Source organism: Schistocerca americana, chromosome 5, assembly GCF_021461395.2.
Source record: "Schistocerca americana isolate TAMUIC-IGC-003095 chromosome 5, iqSchAmer2.1, whole genome shotgun sequence".
Classification (NCBI taxonomy): Eukaryota; Metazoa; Arthropoda; class Insecta; order Orthoptera; family Acrididae; genus Schistocerca; species Schistocerca americana.
This window is the reverse complement of record NC_060123.1, coordinates 83,193,669-83,212,432: the sequence shown is the minus strand read 5'-3', so window position 1 is coordinate 83,212,432 and position 18,764 is coordinate 83,193,669. Positions and strand designations below refer to the sequence as shown.

Genomic DNA, 18,764 nt, shown 5'->3' with positions numbered 1-18,764 from the left:
CAGAGCAAACCCACAGCACAGTAGTCGAAGTTTTGAAGAATATTGGTAGGTAGGTCGTCACAGAACAGACCACTGCAGTCCTGGTAGAGAGTATGGTATTGGTGGGCCACCAGAGATGCAGACCCACGGCAGTCCTTGTAGAAATAATGGTTTTGGTGAGTCATCAAAGGTGTAGACCCACTGTAGTCCTTGTAGAGATGGCTAGCAGCCATCTGTTGCGACTGTGCAGGTGCACAATCACCATCGAAGAGTCTTGTACTATATAGCAAGTCCATAAACCACCACTTGTGCACTCACAAAGTTTTTTTGATTGTCCTTAGAACCAGCAATGCTGTTAACCAGTCCCTTGCTGAATTACTAACACACATGCAAACACTATGAGTCCCTACTTCTCACATATTGTCCATATACTATGACCAACAGAAATGTGTGCAGTGAAATGTAACTTACAAGGTACTTAATTTGATGAACTGGTGTCAATTACAATTTTATAACATAAGAATACAACAACAAAGTTACAAAATACATCATTAAAGAACATAACAATACATATAACATTTGTAGTAAAACAGGCTTTACAAAAGAATACAAATAAACATGTGCATCAGTGTTTCAGGAATTATGACATAAGTAAATAAATAAAATAATGAGAATAGTTTTCGAAACATTAATTTCACACATGAGAATTGAAACAGAACAGAATTAATAAGGGGTAAACATCTTTTCAAAGAAAATGACATTTTATTAATGCAAATTATATTTGAGGATAACAGTATTCCTCATCATCGTGAATGTAACTGAGTATTAGAAAAACTCTACAACATAAGTCTTATCAGATAAACACATAAAGACAGGAAGAACACAAATACACAAGGGTACACAAACACGCAGCGGAATGATACAAAATGACAGGACAGGGTTTGTTTTCAGTGTGACATTTGGTACTGCAGTCCACCCCAAAACTTTATTCCATATATCTTTCATATCAGCGCACACTCCGCTGCAGAGTGAAAATCTCATTCTGGAAACATCCCCCAGGCTGTGGCTAAGCCATGTCTCCGCAATATCCTTTCTTTCAGGAGTGCTAGTTCTGCAAGGTTCGCAGGAGAGCTTTTGTAAAGTTTGGAAGGTAGGAGACGAGGTACTGGCAGAAGTCAAGCTGTGAGTACCGGGCGTGAGTCGTGCTTCAGTAGCTCAGTTGGTAGAGCACTTGCCCGCGAAAGGCAAAGGTCCCGAGCTCGAGTCTCGGTCGGGCACACAGTTTTAATCTGCCAGGAAGTTTCATATCAGCGCACACTCCGCTGCAGAGTGAAAATCTCATTCTGGAAACATCCCCCAGGCTGTGGCTAAGCCATGTCTCCGCAATATCCTTTCTTTCAGGAGTGCTAGTTCTGCAAGGTTCGCAGGAGAGCTTCTGTAAAGTTTGGAAGGTAGGAGACGAGGTACTGGCAGAAGTCAAGCTGTGAGTACCGGGCGTGAGTCGTGCTTCGGTAGCTCAGTTGGTAGAGCACTTGCCCGCAAAAGGCAAAGGTCCCGAGTTCGAGTCTCGGTCGGGCACACAGTTTTAATCTAGTCTGCTCCCAATATAATTTCCGTCGACAATAATGGAACAATAAGAACGGTCATAGAGAAGCTGCGGCTTTCACAAAAGAATTCTAAGTTTGTTTGTTGGCGTACATCTACACTTTTTCCAACGATTGCACCTTGTAATTTAATCTTACGTAACGGAAGTGTGGGGCAATCGTTCGATTTGTTGCATTTGCTAAAGGCTGTTTCACTGGTTACTGAAATGGGACTGCCAGAGTCACGTACTGCCGTAAATTTTACGTCATTTACTGTAATGTGAATCACAGGATGTGCAATGTTTTTACGTTTTATGTCGTGTTCCTGGAGTAAGTGTCCCTAATGTCTTTCATTTTTACATAATTACTAGCTACGGCAGCTGCGTCGTCAGTTTCAGAAGTATGTTTTGTGGCTGCCAGCGGTATGAGTCATTGCCTATTGTCTCCTTGTTGGCGCGCGTCGTTATTGGGATTTGGAGACGCAAATTCTACAGATTCACCTTGTTGAGAGGGCCCCGCCCTGTTTAAATCCCGCCAGTTCTGATGCAATTCAGGTCTGTCGTTACGATCATATCGTCTGTCGTCGTGTCGGTAGATTCCACAGTTTCTTTCTTGTCAGTCACGTGGTGAAGAATTTCTCCCTGAATCGTAACTGCGCACTGGACAGTTGCGTCTAAAGTTATTTTGTCTCCCTTGATAATAATTATTTTGGTTCCCATATTGTCTGTTTCTGTGATTGTCTCTGTGATAGTCACTACCGTGGAGAGGTGATCTTTCCCTGTAAATGTTACTACTCTGCCAACGGTTGTCATACAGCTGGTGTCTGTTTTGGTCACGATTTGTGTTGTGAGAATAGCCTTGTCGTGTCCAGTTATTATTTCTTTCATCGCGGAATTGTGACGGATGTGACCTGTAATTGTTGTGTTCCTGTTTTCGCGTTCCGCGATTGTCAATGTCAATTTCCAATTCTTGTAACAGTCCCTGAAAAGCTTCAATGTCATCTTTGCAACGTCCTGCCAAAATAATATGTCATAAATGTTCAGGTAGTTTGATTAAGCAAATGCGGATGAGTTCTGAGGGACTGTATGGGTTTGACAGGTACTGATTCTTGTGTAACATGTCTTCAAAATATTTTACAAGACCGGAAAATTCAGATTGCTCGAAATATTTCATCATTATGATGCTATGTTTTACTCGGTATTGTGTAGCTTGAGACCAATATGCTGAGAGGAAGGCATAATAAAATTCTCCTTCACTGTGACAGTCGTGAATGACCGATCACATTCTTTCAGCTGGTTAATTCTCTAAGTAGCCACACATAAATTCTAATCTGTGCTCTAATGACCAGTTGGGAGAAAAACAATGAGAGAATTGATGGAGCCACGCTTCTGGATGAATATCGTTGCCAGAATTCTTAAATGTTTTGAATTTACGTGTAGTAATGAACAGCTTATAGTCAAAATCATTGTGTCGGTGAGTAGCATATTGGTCATTGTTACGTCGTGTCGGCGGTTCCATCTCAAAATTCGGTGCACCTTGCCAATTTCTTTCATAATTTCCGAAATGCCCTATGTTATTATTTTGTGGCTTTTCCATATTTCTAAGTCCCTCTTCCCATGTTGGAGCGCGAGTGTTCTCAGAAGTATATAATTTTTGTATTACTTGTGCCAACTGATTTTGTACTTCCGGGATTTCTCTTTTGTGTTGGGTATTAATTTGATTCTGATTGTGTTTGAATTTCTTAATTTGTTCATACTTTTCTGTGTCAGTGATGGCTACAGGTCTTGTGTCATTCAGATCATCATCTAACTTTGCAGATAAGTTAGTGAACTGATCCGAAAGTTTGGCTACTTTCTCCGATAGTGTACTTATTTCCTCGGTGTGTTTTTCTGAACCAAGTTTCAGAGTGTCCATTTGTGTTGAAATCGTATGTACTGTGTCCTTTAAGTTTTTCTGAGTTTTTGCAAGTAGCGTAACCAAATCGGTAGATGCAACTGAGTCAATTTTAGCCCACAAGGTCTCATGATTTTCATGAACAATGGTTTGCAGTTCTTTTATGGCTTCTTCGTGATTCTGTAATGCATTTTCATGCCGCGAGAAAATAGGTAGAAAATGCTCACAAAATTGTGTTTTTACGTCATTACAGACTTTTTGACATTTCGATTCAATGTTATGTAACTCAGTAGTTAAATCTTCACGTGTTTGTTCAAGTGTGGTGTCTAACTTTTGAAGCTTTTGCTGTGTTTGTCTCTGATTTTGTTCCATTGTGTCTAACGTTTGAAGATTTTGCTGTGTTTGTCTCTGATTTTGTTCCATTGGGTCTAACTGTTGCTGTGTTTCTCTCTGGTGTTGTTCCATTGTGTCTAACTTTTGAAGCGTTTGTCCCATTTGTTGCATTAATTGTAATAACAATGCACTGGTGTCTGAAACATGTTCCTCAGTGCTATTCGGCAATGCATTTGAACCGGCAATATTCGCATTTTGAAAAGCAGAAAACGTGTCTTGACTCATTTGAGAAAACGGTGAGAACCCAAAACCTGAGTCTACAGTATTTGCAATATTGTGTTCTGTCATTCCTGATTCCTGAGGCGAGCTGTTGCCGACTGATCGATCGATAATGCTTCCCTGTTCACAATTGTTTCACTGTCTACACCATTATTTGCAGCCCGCTCCATTTCCCTATGCGCAATTACCAAATTACTACTTTGAACATTAGTTAATTCATTACACGGTGGCGCTAACATACTGCTTTCGTCTTCACTGTCATTTCTCAGTTTACTTTGCAGCCTAGTATTACGTTTTTCACACGCCATTATTGTCACAATATTTCACATGAAACCACAGAAAAGCACAATTTGAAGAGCAAAATAGGAAAACACATTAACATAGCATTGAAAATGATATCTCATTAATTGCAAGCGCAGCTGCGAAATACTTGGTGCAAATCTACATGCATACCACAACTGTTTTACTGTACAAGAATTAAAAACTACAACTACAAAGGAAATTTTCTCTTCAATTACGCGCTAGCAATAAACAAAGGCTGCACTAATTGCACAAACTACAAGAAAAAATCAGAAGATTCCAGTGAGGTACCCCCGGCTAAGGGTCGACATATGAAACGTCCCCTTAGAAAAATTAATTAATTACTGTGTTGATAAACCTCTTACATTATTTGATTTTCAAACAGCTGAGCAGAACTGAACGCACTCAGACATTTCGCTCTTTACCTATTCTGATCAACACCAAACTGGCACACAAAATTTTCAGTGCAACGCAATCTGACTCTCAAAAATCCCTACAAAGGAATGGCCTTGACTAACATTAACCTACACCTTTCACAAATCACTTACCTCACCAAAAATCTTCGTTACTCGAACTACTGCAATACAGCGAGCGCCACTACTGCCAGCTAAATAAAAGATTCAAACTATTGAAGTCACTACCTACTGATAGGCATAGTTAGTAAATGAAAGATGTTGATAGAGAACAAACAATGTATATACCTTACAGCAGTTCATGACATCGAGTCTTACAAATTTCAAAACTCCGCCATTTCTCTCCCCACATCCACCACTGCTGGAGGCTCACCTCCAACTGCGCAACGCTACGCGCTGTTAACAGCCAACTGCCCAACACTACAATGGCCAACAACAATGCAAACCAGCCACAGACTGCACACAGCACAGCCAGTGATTTTCATACAGAGCGCTGCATGTTGTTACCAATAAAAAAAACCTAAACAGCCTACTTACAAAGGTGATTTTTCAAAAAAAAAAAAAAAATGGTTCAAATGGCTCAGGGCACTATGGGACTTAACTTCTGAGGTCATCAGTCCCCTAGAACTTAGAACTTCTTAAACCTAACTAACCTAAGGACATCACACACATCCATGCGCGAGGCAGGATTCGAACCTGTGATCGTAGCTGTCGCGCGGCTCCAGACTGTAGCACCTAGAAGCGATCGGCTACACCGGCCGGCTGATTTTTCCAATTTCGAAGGCCAGACCCTACTGTAATTCTACAGAGAGCACGTTCCACACAGCCCATTTTTACGTGGTATGCTCCCACACTGACCTTCTCAAAAATTTTAATGAACGCATATTAGAGCGACCCTAGTGCTCTGGCCGGCGCTAGCAGTACTTGCGTAGCTGTTGTTTATCTTTTTTTAAATAAATGCTGTCACTCAAACCAAATAGGTGGTTTTGTTCCTTTTTTCTGTAGCTGGACTGATCACTTGGTGAAGGGACAACGGAGAGACAGGGAGACGATCGGTACGTAATCCAATGTCGCAGACGTATCTGAGTAATTCGTTTGATGTGATTAAGATTTCATTTTGTCTGGGAATTGAGTGCAGTGTACCAGTTGCAGGAGGAAGATTCGAGCGCGTGCAACCGGACTCCAGCGTGACTCCAGCTCGCCTGCTGGACTGTTCGGTTGCAGCGCCCTCTTCATTTCGGACGGCCGCCACCGCTGCGCCTGCGGTCACCGCGGTAATGCACCACCGGACAGGGATCGCTGGCGCGTTCCAGTGGCAGCTAACTGTTAATTATGGGCTAATCACGCTTGTTTGGCCGACTGCGTTAAAACAGGAATCGCAAATGTTATTCTGAGGCATTTAAAGTTAATCATTGGACCGACACCGCAGCCGAGTGCGCCTGCAGTCGCGACAGTGCCGGCTGCGGCCATTGATTATCTGTTTGCAGTATCAGGAGGCCGCTCTGCTATGCACACGCATTACCATAACACAACAAGCTATTCCTCTTACAATGCAAGTACCACTGCTCGAACGGCTGACACTGAATAAAAATGACTTTAAAACACGGGAATGTGGTTGTTCTATCACCTACACATTACACAACACGTTTATCTGTGAACTTCTGCATGTGTGTTACCGATTCTGTTCTTACAGATGTCAAAGTTGCTGAGAAAACAAGTCTATGCAACATACAATTACTACCAGCAGAGTAACAAGTGTTGTAATCGACAAATTACTTGAGGAATAGCTAAACATTTGCTTGAAACAATATTTGTTAGTACAATTAGTTACTTACGTATTGCATAGATCATTTGAACAATTCTTTTATCGAAATGGTATGCAACGTGACACTTTACATGATACTTGTACATGATTAGCGTTAAAATTGATGAACACGTCATTATTTTACTTACATTCATGCAACTACACTTAAAAAGTATGTTTTTCTTCTGTATACCAGCTTTTACCCAGAAATTCGTCAGTAGAATAGAAGGAATTTTCGAGGATAAATGTTTTTAAATCATATTTATAACTTGATGTGCTAAGACATTTTGAGTTGTTGGGGACATGTTCAAAGATTTTTGTTGCTGCATGTTGAACTCAATTCTGAGCCACTGACAGATTCAATAACGGGTGATAAAGGTTACTTTTCCCTCTCGTGTTGTAAGTATGGACACCAGCGTCCTTCTCCAATTGAAATGGTTTGTTTATGACGAATTTCGTTAACGAATATATGATTGTGACGCTCAAATCAGGAACTATACGAGAAACGAAAGTCCTTATTCATTAATTAATTCGTCGTTGGCAGCCTGTAGTTGCCGTCGGCAAGGGCGTACGTTGTATGTAAAGCCTGTCTCATAAAAGCTGCTATACGATCGGAGCAGTTTACGTAAGAACTGGTTCCACACTAGTGCTTCTGAGTACATGTAAGCCATTACTTCTATGCATTATGTTTTGTGTCACCACGACTGTGACTGTAATACGTGGGTGAGTTAAAAGAAAACCTTAAATATCTTTTTAAATATTATATAATGTGCAGAAGTGGTACAAAACTCTATCACTTTTCAATATAACCTCCCCCACGCTCAATGCAAGTTCTCCAGCGCTTACAAAGTGCATAAACTCATTTAGAAAAAAATTCTTTTGGTAGTCCGCGCAACTACTCATGCACCGCGTGGCGTACCTCTTCATCAGAACGGAACTTCTTTCCTCCCATTGCGTCTTTGAGAGGTCCAAACATATGGAAATCATTTGGGGCAATGTCTGGTAAGTATTGTGGATGAGGAAGACACTCAAAACGCAGGTCTGTGATTGTTGCAACTGTTGTTCGGGCAGTGTGGGACCTTGCATTTTCATGCTGCAAATGGACACCTGCTGACAGCAATCCACGTCGCTTTGATTTGATTGCAGGCCGCAGATGATTTTTTAGGAGATCTGTGTTTGATGCACGGGTGACAGTGTTCCCTCTAGGCACGTGATGCTCCAAAATGACGCCTTCTTCGTCCCAAAAGAGAGTCAACATAACTTTCCCTGCTGAAAGTTCTGTTCGAAATTTCTTTGGTTTTGGTGATGAGGAATGGCGCCATTCCTTGCTCGCTCTCTTCGTTTCCGGTTGGTGGAAGTGAACCCAGGTTTTGTTCCCGGTAACGATTCTTGCAAGGAAGCCATCACCTTCTCATTCAAAGCGCCGAAGAAGTTCTTCACAAGCGTCAACACGTCGTTCTCTCATTTCAGGAGACAGCTGCTGTGGCACCCATCTTGCAGACACTTTGTGGAACTGGAGCACATCATGCACAATGTGGTGTGCTGACCAATGACTAATCTGTAAACATGCTGCAATGTCATTCAGTGTCACTCGGTGGTTTTCCTTCACTATGGCTTCAACTGCTGAAATGTTCTGTGGAGTCACAACTCGTTGTACCTGACCTGGACGAGGAGCATCTTCCACTTAAGTCACACCATCTGCGAACTTCCTAATCCATTCGTAGACTTGCCGCTGTGACAAACATGCATCGCGTTACTGAACCTTCATTCGTCGATGAATTTCAATAGGTTTCACACCTTCACTACGCAAAAGCCGAATAACAGAATGCTGTTCTTCCCTGGTGTAAGTCGCAAGTGGGGCGGCCATCTTTATACTGATACTGCGACGGTATGTGTGTATCTGCACTATACTGCCACCTACAAGCCACTCTGCACTCTGTTTGTAGCACGCTTACCAACTTACAGGATAACGGCGCGAAATTTCGACTTGTTATTACAAATTTAAGGTTTTCATTTGACTCACCCTCGTATGAGTAAATCGCTATTAGATGCAACACCTGTTACGAGTGTCCATGTACTACTTATCTCTGCAGACGACACTCAGCATAGTAACAGGAATATTCTAGTCACTATCGATGATGCAGACCTCTACGACCATCTTTGGCTCTACCAGTAGACAGTGACCAGCTATCCAGTCGCCCCTGTGTGGTATGAATCTGCTAATGTCGATTACAGTTGAACATGAATCAGGACACTTTCTAACACAGTTTTTTAAAGCTTGACAACGTAATTTATATTACGATCAGGTATCTCCTTACAAATTTAATGCTATGTGGTTTTCGCGATGAGCTACATCACTGTGTTATGGTGTACGTTTATTTTCAGTGTTTATTCATGGTTTTATCACCTGACGATAACGATTTCATATTTCATCTGCCATGACGCTGTGAATGCGTTTTTGTGAGTAACTGACATTCCATTACGTGTGTGTTGTTGTTGTTGACATTTACATCAGTTAACAGATTACTGACATTTTCCAAATATGAAGGAGGCGTGAGACACGAACTCCTGAAAAAATATATGTGTTTCAGACTGTTTACAGCTTTTCACCAAGTTAATGTCCCAAGAGAGAAATATGAAGAGGTTCGGTGATGATTTCCGCAACCGTATCGTGCTATTCCATGCACCGCCCTGTTTCTCTGCAAGGTCGCGCTGCTGCCACAGATAATGCGACGACCTTGGGTGATGAAGTCCATGCTATGGTACAACGTTTATTTCACGAGGGTGATGCTGTGTTCCCAGACGACAGATATAAAGCCCCTGTTCTTGTTTGTAATGTATTTTCTTGGTTATTTTTGCGGATTTAGGACTGTCGGACTAAAGTATGGTAGCTGTATGTACAGAGATTACGCTTCGTTACGAAATAAAACTGACCACGTATCTAATAGAAATGCGTATCTCTTATACTTTTCAAACATTAACGTTGTTCAGTTAAAGAATGGAAATTTACACTTTGAAGTAATAACTTTGTTTCAATGTCCTTCTAGCACCTAACAAATTCAAATGGCTCTGAGCACTATGGGACTTAACATCTGTGGTCATCAGTCCCGTGGAACTTAGAACTACTTAAACCTAACTAACCTAAGGACATCACACAAATCCATGCCCGAGGCAGGATTCGAACCTGCGACCGTAGCGGTCACGCGGTTCCAGATTGAAGCGCCCAGCACGTAACACATTTCTCCAACAACACCTACGCTCATCCAGTCTAGTATTAACAATTATGTTTCTTATACAGCTACACTGAAGTACCCATTGCTGCGTTGCGTTTCCACATTAATTATGCGGGTAATCACTGATCTGTAAACCTTTTCATTTACATTCTAATATCAATGTGTTGCTCCCCGACAGTTAATGGTTGACAAACACGTCACCGTTTGTACCGTAACTCTCTTAAATAAGCCCGCGCGCCTTTCTGCAAAGTACCAGAATTACTAAAATACTTTTCTTCTACAAACCGATGTAACACTATCAACTATTAATTCCTCTCTCTACCAGAATCTTGCCATTCTTATCCTCGATGCGGCTGTGTGCGGTCGCCACGTACTGGAGTCCACTCCAATTCTGCTTACGTACACCGTTGGGGCATTATTGTCACTATACAGCAAGATAATGCTCCCTCAGAGAGATGTCGCGCTCGGCTCCGAATAGTTCATAACACCGAAGGTCCTGTTCAAACAGCTCACATCGTCCAGCACTGGTTTTGTAAGCACTTTGATGAATTGTCGCATCTTCCGTAGCCACCACAGTAACCATATCTCCATTATTATTGAACCTTGACGGTCTACATTGGAGAGAACAGTGAGTGACCGCTAATCAACTCCATCACCCTTGCCTGAACTTGCCATTATCTTGCCTGGACTATGGTATAAGAGTCCGTTCAGTCATACAGAATCTGTACTTATCCATTCAGAGACAACTGGAAGATGTTTTGAATGCGATCAGTTTCTCCACTACGTGTTAGTCAAGGTAACGTGTTGTGTTATTGGTATTTCCTTATTTTTGTGCACCCACAATTCATCTACATCTACATGGTTACTCAGCAATTCACAAGTAAGTGAATAAGTGCCATACTAATTCTCTACCATCCCACTCTCGAATAGCGCATGGGAAAAAGGAACACCTAAATCTTTCCGTTCGAGCTCTGATTTCTAATATTTTATTATCATGATCATTTCTCCCTACGTAGATGGGTGTCAACAAAGTATTTACCCATTCGGAAGAGAAAGTTGGTGATTGAAATTTCGTAAATATACCTCGCCGCAAGGAAACCCGCCTTTGTTTCAGTGACTGCCACCCCAACTCGCGCATCATATCAGTGACACTCTCACCCCTATTGCGCGATAACACGAAACGAGCTGCCCTTCTTTGCACCTTTTCGATGTCCTCCGTCAATCCTACCTGGTAAGGATCCCATACCGCGCAGCAATATTCCAGCAGAGGACGGACAAGTGTAATGTAGGCTGTCTCTTGAGTGGGTTTGTCGCATCTTCTAAGTGTTCTGCCAACAAAGCGCAGTCTTTGTTTCACCTTCCCCACAATATTATCTATGTGGTCTTTCCAATTTAAGTTGCTCATAATTGTAATTCCTAGGTATTTAGTCGAATTGACAGCCCTTAGATTTGTGCGATTTATCGTATACCACAAATTTATCGGATTCCTTTTAGTACCCAAGTGGATGACCTCGCACTTTTCTTTGTTTAGTGCTAAATGTCACTTTTCGCACCACAAAGAAATTCTCTTTAGATAATTTTGTAATTGGAATTCATCGTCAGATGATTTTACTAGACGGTAAATTACACAGTCATCTGCAAACAATCTAAGGGGGCTTGTAACCTCCCCCTCACTTCCGAGTAATCTCAAGGAGTCCATTAATACTATCACAGTGGATAACTCAACACTGTCCATCATCACACGCATGTACTAGCCTGAAACTTAAAACAGCGTCTAAGTACATCGGCAATGACTAGTGAAACACACATTCATGAAATCTTACAGCTAGTTACACAATCATATTTACATTGCTTCATCTACTGTGACTCAGCTGAAAACTTAACCTAGCAGCTTGGATTTTTCAAGTGATTAATAATCAGTTACTCTTAAATCATTTAATCAAAATTAATTACTTATTAATTACAACTTCTTTAATGACCTCTTGGTCCGGCAAAGCATGGCAACATTTGCAAATTCTTAAATCTTACACTCTGTATTTACATACGTTTGACACACCGTCTACAATACTTTCCAATTCACTTTCTACACTATTGTCAATGCCGAGATTCCTCACATTACAGTAGTTCAAATTCATACCTACGTCAATAGCATCTGGCCAGTTAACAATGTGTATAGGCTGGTATTGCCTATGCACACCGTCTCATGCCTCGTCAAAACTAACTACTATTGTTTTATCTTGTGACGTACATGTCAAAATTTTGCTTTCGCAATTAATCACTGCACGGTACTTTAATAGCCAATCTAACCCGATAATTACTTCCGTAGTTAAATCTGGCACGACGACAAACTCTTGTTCAAATCGTGCCCCACATATCTCGAAGTTGACAAAAATTTATTTTGTGACCGGTTTACTGGCCTTCCCAGTAGCCCCGATAATTTTCACTCCTGTTACTGGCATAACTACGATACTAGGTCTGTCTTTCAATGACTGAAACATTTTCCCAAATACAGCACTCAATTCTGCACCGGTGTCAATCAAAACGTTTAATTGTATGCCGTGCATATTAACGGACACTATTATCTGTCTACACTTATCCTCGACTGTTTATTTATTTTCCCACAATTAATCCTCGTCTATATCCAGGTCATTCCAGAAAAAACCATCCGGCTTTGATCCTAAATCCGGCTTATCTGGCGCCATTTTCAGCCTCTGTTCACATACAGTTTTAATTTCAACACGTTTGTCCTGAGGCTTAGTCTGTAGCTTCGCCTCAAATACAGAAATCTTTCCCTGTAATTCGTCAACTAGTGAGTGTTGCTTTGCTATCAATTCACTAATTGTCACCATCGTTGATTCCTCTTTGGTGAGATTGATCTCATCTGCCTATCTACCTGGAGGAATGTGCCCTGTAGTATCTGCAATTACTTCCTCTGGATCTGCGCAACCCACACTGCTACCGTCTGACCGTATAACGTCAGCTCTAACCTCATACACGCTGTAATCTACGTGCCTTTCTATCAATCGTGTCCGGCTATCACTAAAATTTTCGTAAGCTTTCTCCTTAATTCTCTCCCAATGTTTAAACTGGAGGTTTGCGTCGGATGGGTGGGCTACTTCTACCACTATAACTTTCGGTAAGGTCTGCCGGTTAGGGCCAGAACTTTCCGTTACTAATTTAACATCCAACTCCTGCGGGACGAAACACGACGAATCTTGTTCGTGCTCCCCATTAACATCAACTATTTCTGGTAAAGTCTGCCGGTTAGGGCCAGAACTTTCTCTCACTTCACAAACACTATCTTCCTGCGGGGCGAGACGCGAAAAATCCTGCCCGCGCTCCCCATAAACACTTCTCCCGTACAGGCCCCTATAATCTCTTAGTTCGTCGTATAAGCGACCGAACTGCCTTAACCAGACCTTATCCCTCTCTGCATCCCCTCGCTCGATGACAGACGTGTTATCCGACATCCAATCTTCTCTCAACAATTGCGAACCATTCTTAAACTCAATTTCCTGTTCCGCTGTGGGTGTTACAGCTGCCACTTTATAATCGATTTCCGGAACACTACTTAAATTGTTCTCACTGACAGTGAATGTATTTTCTACTGCCGTGTCTACAGCTGATCTGCTACTTGTGGGCGCACTCCTTTCTCCTAACACTGGCACACTCTCCCGCCGTTGAACATTCCATACGGAATTTTCATAACGACGACACCTCGGTTTTCTACTGTTATTGGGCCGCCAAAATTTCTCCACGCCCGGTCGGCCCCTCAACCGGCACGGCTAATGGTTTCCCTGTCTCATCCCAGCAGATAGGCTCCCCGGATGCCGCTGAGGCGGCTGATCACACCCTCTGGCGTTATTACTATTCTGCGAAGCCCGTATCACGCTAGTATGATACTGGTTTCCGTCATTCCGGTTATTATTTGCATTGTACCGATTGTTATTACGGTCCGAACCATTATTGTTATTGCTGCCATGGTTGCGGTATGCATTATTCCCATGGTTATCGTTGGTGTGGTTGCTGTGGTACCCGTTGTTGTTACCACGGCCTCTACCACTGTCGCGATTATTGCGCCAATTGTCCTCATACTCCACTCTTTCCAGGAAATCATTTATTGTTCTGTAATTGCTTCCTACGTATCGTTTTGTATCACCTGGAAGCTTCTTGTAGAGTTCCCAGACTACTTCGGATTCCGTGCGGCGATCATGCAAATATTCCAACTTGCGGATCCAGCCCTCACAAAACTCCTTCATCGAGCCAAGCGAATTCGCATCGAAAGGCCTCGATACGACAAATTCGCGCCAAACACTTTGTTGTTTTTGCTCTGACCAGTATTCAGCCAGAAACAAATTTTTAAACTCGTCAAAAGTCAGGTTCGTAATGTTGAAGTTTAGGTCCCAGCGCTTGGCATCACCAGCCAATACGTCAATAACCGCATTAATTTTTCTCTCATTAGTCCATGATCTGGGTAAAACTCTTTCACAATTTTTAATGAAATCCGCCGTGTGTATACCGCCTTATTTTCAAGAGGTTGAACCGCTCCTCTTTCGTCAACAATTCCGAACTATGTGCACAGATTGGCACATAGTCTGTTTTTCGTCAAGTTTCTTTTCTAATTCCGACACTCGCGTAATTACTTGGCAACTGGTTGTCGCAAGCGTTTCCACTTCCCTCTTTTCCTCTTCGCAGGTATTAGTCTGCTTCCTCACTTTAATATCTACTTCGGACACTAAAGCCTTTAAAGTTTCCACCTTCTGTTGCTCCTCTTTTTTCACTAATTGAATTTGTTCCGTCACCTTATTCTCGATTATCGGAGCAACTGCTTCTCCTACACTTTTCTCGATTCTCCTAATTTCGGAATTACAACGAGTATTTGTGCTCGCAATTTCCGTCTGAACGCCTATCATTTCCTGTTTAAGATTACGGATTTCGGTACTAATTACAACAATATCTTCTTTCATTTTATCAACTTTTGTGTTAACAACTCCAACATTGTTGTTAACAACATTAATAGCTTTGTTCTGATTGTCTAGCTTCCTGTCAATTTTTTCAGACTGAGCTTCTTGCTTGGCAGACTGAGCTTCTTGCTTGGCTGCCTGAGCTTTAATTTATGCCGAGTGAGTTTCTATCTTGCTAGACTGAGCCTTCATTTCGTTAATCAAAACATTCAATAAATCAGCTAAAATCCCGGAAACCAGCGGTTTTACTTCCGTAGCTGGTGCCTCTTTAATTGTCCCTCCGTATTCGTCATCAAGGGGTTCAGATTTGATTATCACTTTCGATTCTGAAACATTTTCTAAAGTTTGGAATTCCGTTTCTGCTCTTTGTTGCGTTTCGGCGGTCGCGTCTTTCATGCTAGCCGCCTGCCCCTGAACAATGCGTACCGCGGTGCGCGTTTCCCACTGTTCGACCGATTGTTCCGTATCCAAGTCTACCAAATTTTGGTAATTGTTGCCTTCACTCATTTTAATAATTTTCAATATAAATGACAAATTTCAAATATAATTAGGATTACTCCCACTACTTATTCTCGCTGACGTAACGGCCTGTTCGTAACAGGTACTTTGTTACGAGATTTGCACAATGCAAAATTCGTGTCCAGAAAAATCTCAAATCTGAAGATTGTCCTGTCAGCAGGTCGCCACGTGTAACCTCCCCCTCACTTATCGACCTTAATGACAGTGAAAAATTAAACCGCGTGTACCTAATGGAAATTTGGGAAAAGCAATCGTCACCGAAGTTAATCTGTCGGTAAAGAGCGAGGAAAGGGTTACATCTAAATGAAAGGAAAAATGCAAATGAAATTGGCGGAAATCAATTTTGAGAAAAGGGTAAAATTAATAAAGAAAGTAAATGTACGGTCGTCACGTTAACAGTTAATTGGCGTTAATTAGATATTTGAGATTTGGGGAAAATTACGGTCGTCAGTCCTATGGACAACTACTATAATAACTGAAAAAGAAAGGTTATTGCACATATAATTAGCGCTAAAAGCGTGGCAACTGAAGGTTGACACGTGCTGTGTGAAAACTGAAAGTTTGTCAGAAGTAATAAATTTCACTACACTCTGAGTTAATTTAGCAAAATAATTAATAAAACCGGAAAATTGAAAGTTAATTTAGTGACTGAAATTAATAGTTAGATTTGTTTCTGAAGCACTACGAAATTCAGTAAAATAAGGTTAGTCTTGGGCTACTTCAACAATCATTTCAAAATCTACTTGATCTACGCAATTTAGAAATAAGATATTTAACTTTGAACTTGAATTAAATGATTCTGGACAATTAACAATAGTAACATTTAGTACGTACCAAGCTGAGCTGCAGTCACAGGTAAGCTAAAATATGCTAACAAAACTCGCACTCTTAATTTGTTCTTGTGTAATCTAAATATTGTAGCCAGCTATGAATACTTTAACTGAATTTTGAAATTAAAGCAGCGAAATGGAATGATATTACTTTAATGCTGGCGTCTGAATTTCAACGACACTCGGGTTCATTCTGGAAAAGGAAGGGACCCTGCTTGGTAAAGCAATTGGGACAATGAGCAACAAAGGTTCATGCTAAGTTGCTGTAATTTTGTGAATGGAACAATTTTAAAAGCTGAGGTTCTAAAACTTCACGTGCTTCCGGTCTTCCTTGTTGGTTGATTGAAGGTTTGAAGCCGTCGATCGAGGAGGTGGCGACAGTCACTCATTGTCGGCCGTCGCTGTTGCAGAAGCTGGATGTTGGCGCGCCTTCTTCTCGACACCGTCACCAGGCGAGACGGGCTCTTGATGTACGACAGCTAATGCTTCCCATCCACGACACCGTGTCAGAAACTATCATAGCAAGTCGAGCACAATTACATGCTGCCAAACCGCCAAAGCGCGGCAACTCGCGGGAGCGTCACTCAGCACACCTGCTCCACCGCCCTCCTCCAGCCAGACTCTGTCTGCTCTCGCTCCATGTGGCAGAGTTAACACTACCAAAGATCCTAAACACTTTGGTTCTCCACACGACCTATCGATGTAATCGTTGGATAGCATAGTTTTCCCTAGGCAAGACCCAGCGTAAAAATACAAATAATATTTACCAAACAAACCCATTACACATCGACATAAATGCAATTACAATATATAAAGACACAGAAATGTCATATCTTCCGGTAACAAAATAAGGAAAAAAATTATAGTACAATAGATGGAAATAGGAGGATATGCATTTCCGGCGTTACAGGCTGCTGTTCAGATTATCACGTAGATCATTTATGTAAATCAGGAACAGTAGAGGGCCTATGACACTACCTTGCGGAACGCCAGATATCACTTCTGTTCTACTTGATTATTTATCGTCTATCACTACGTACTGTGACCTCTCTGAGAGGAAATCACGAATCCAGTTACATAACTGAGACGATACTCCATATGTATGCAATTTGATTAATAGTCGCTTGTGAGGAACGGTATCAAAGGCCTTCTGGAAATCTAGGAATATGGAATCGATCTGAGATCCCATGTCGACAGCACTCATTACTTCATGGGAATAAAAAGCTAGCTGTGTTGCACAAGAACGATGTTTTCTGAATCCGTGTTGGTTACGTATCAATAAGCCATTTTCTTCAAGCGATAGAGGTGACGATTATCGTTCAAACAACAGGTTTTCAGTGAAACCGGTTCTTTTCGGCAATAGTTTAACCTGACTGTTGAAACCGCTCAAAATAACTGGTTTCTGAAATAACTGATTTTCTGTTTGTTATTGCTCCTACGACCGTTACAAACGTCGACTTCGCATAAAGATTAAAAAACTGTAATGTGGTTAAAGGTGTAAGAGATCGCAACCGATGTGGGGGTTGAGGCTGGGGCAGAAATCGGACTCACTGTCTCTACATCAAAAGATTCCGAAGCCGATGGAAGACTGGCTCGACGTCAGAGCGAGTGAAAGATGACAAGTTGATGACTTCCGGCCGTCGTCACTTCTGGATGGTATCAGTTTTCACCCTTCAGCAACCAGAAAATTAAGGTTCCAGTTACCAGCCACGCCAATAAAATTACAGCCATATCAATGAAACTTATCTTCTCTAACAAGGAACATTTCGGATATATTCTCCTTATATGATGTCTCTAGTTTGTTCTGCCTCCTCCCGTTTCTTTTTATATTTTAAAGCAAATGGAGCATTATACTTCTTTGTTACCTGACTGCGTAAAATGCTTCCAAACTGGGAATGGTATCATCCTGCAAAAACAGCCGAATTGCGAGGATGACAAAGAGAAAGTGTCGATAATGCAGGCGGTGGCAAGTCTTGCGCACTGTGCACGCATGTTGTCTAATAGGCGACGCAACACAGCAACACATACATTCTTGCTAGTGCGAAACTCAGCTTTCCCTTTTCTCAAATGATATACTGCGGATTACGGAAGAAGAGGAACATGCAGATTCGTTTTTTCTAGATTTCCGGAAAGCGTTTTACAAGGTGCACAGTTGCGGGCTATTAAAGAGGCAACGAGTGTATGGAATAGGTTCGAAGATATGTGATTGGCTCGAAGACTTCTTAAGCTATAGAACCCGGTTTGTTGTCCTCGACGGCGAGTGTTCATAAGAGACAAGGGTATCGTCAGGAGTGGCCCAGGCAATGTGATAGCACCGCTGTTGTTCTCTGTATACGTCAATGATTTGGCCGACAGGGTGGACAGCAGTCTGTGGTTGTTTGCGGATGTTGTTGTGTACGCTAGGGCTTCGCAGTTGATCAACTGTAGGTGGATTCAAGACAACTTCGACAAAATTTCTTGTTGATGTGATGAATGGCAGGTAGCTCTAAATTTAGAGAAATGTAAGTAAATGCTGAGGGAATTAGATTAAGAAATGACAAAGTAGTAGATGAGTCTTGCTGTTTGGGAAGCAAAATAACTGATGATGGTAGAAATAGAGAGGATATAAAATGTAGACTGGCAATGGCAAGGAAA

General features: G+C 41.7%; 1 non-coding gene across 1 annotated transcript; it reads left to right on the top strand.

Annotated features, from left to right (window-relative positions):
* Positions 1 to 1,483: 1,483 nt before the first annotated feature.
* On the top strand, positions 1,484 to 1,558 carry Trnal-caa. Its single transcript has one exon. It is a non-coding gene; the product is annotated as a tRNA-Leu (tRNA).
* Positions 1,559 to 18,764: the final 17,206 nt, after the last annotated feature.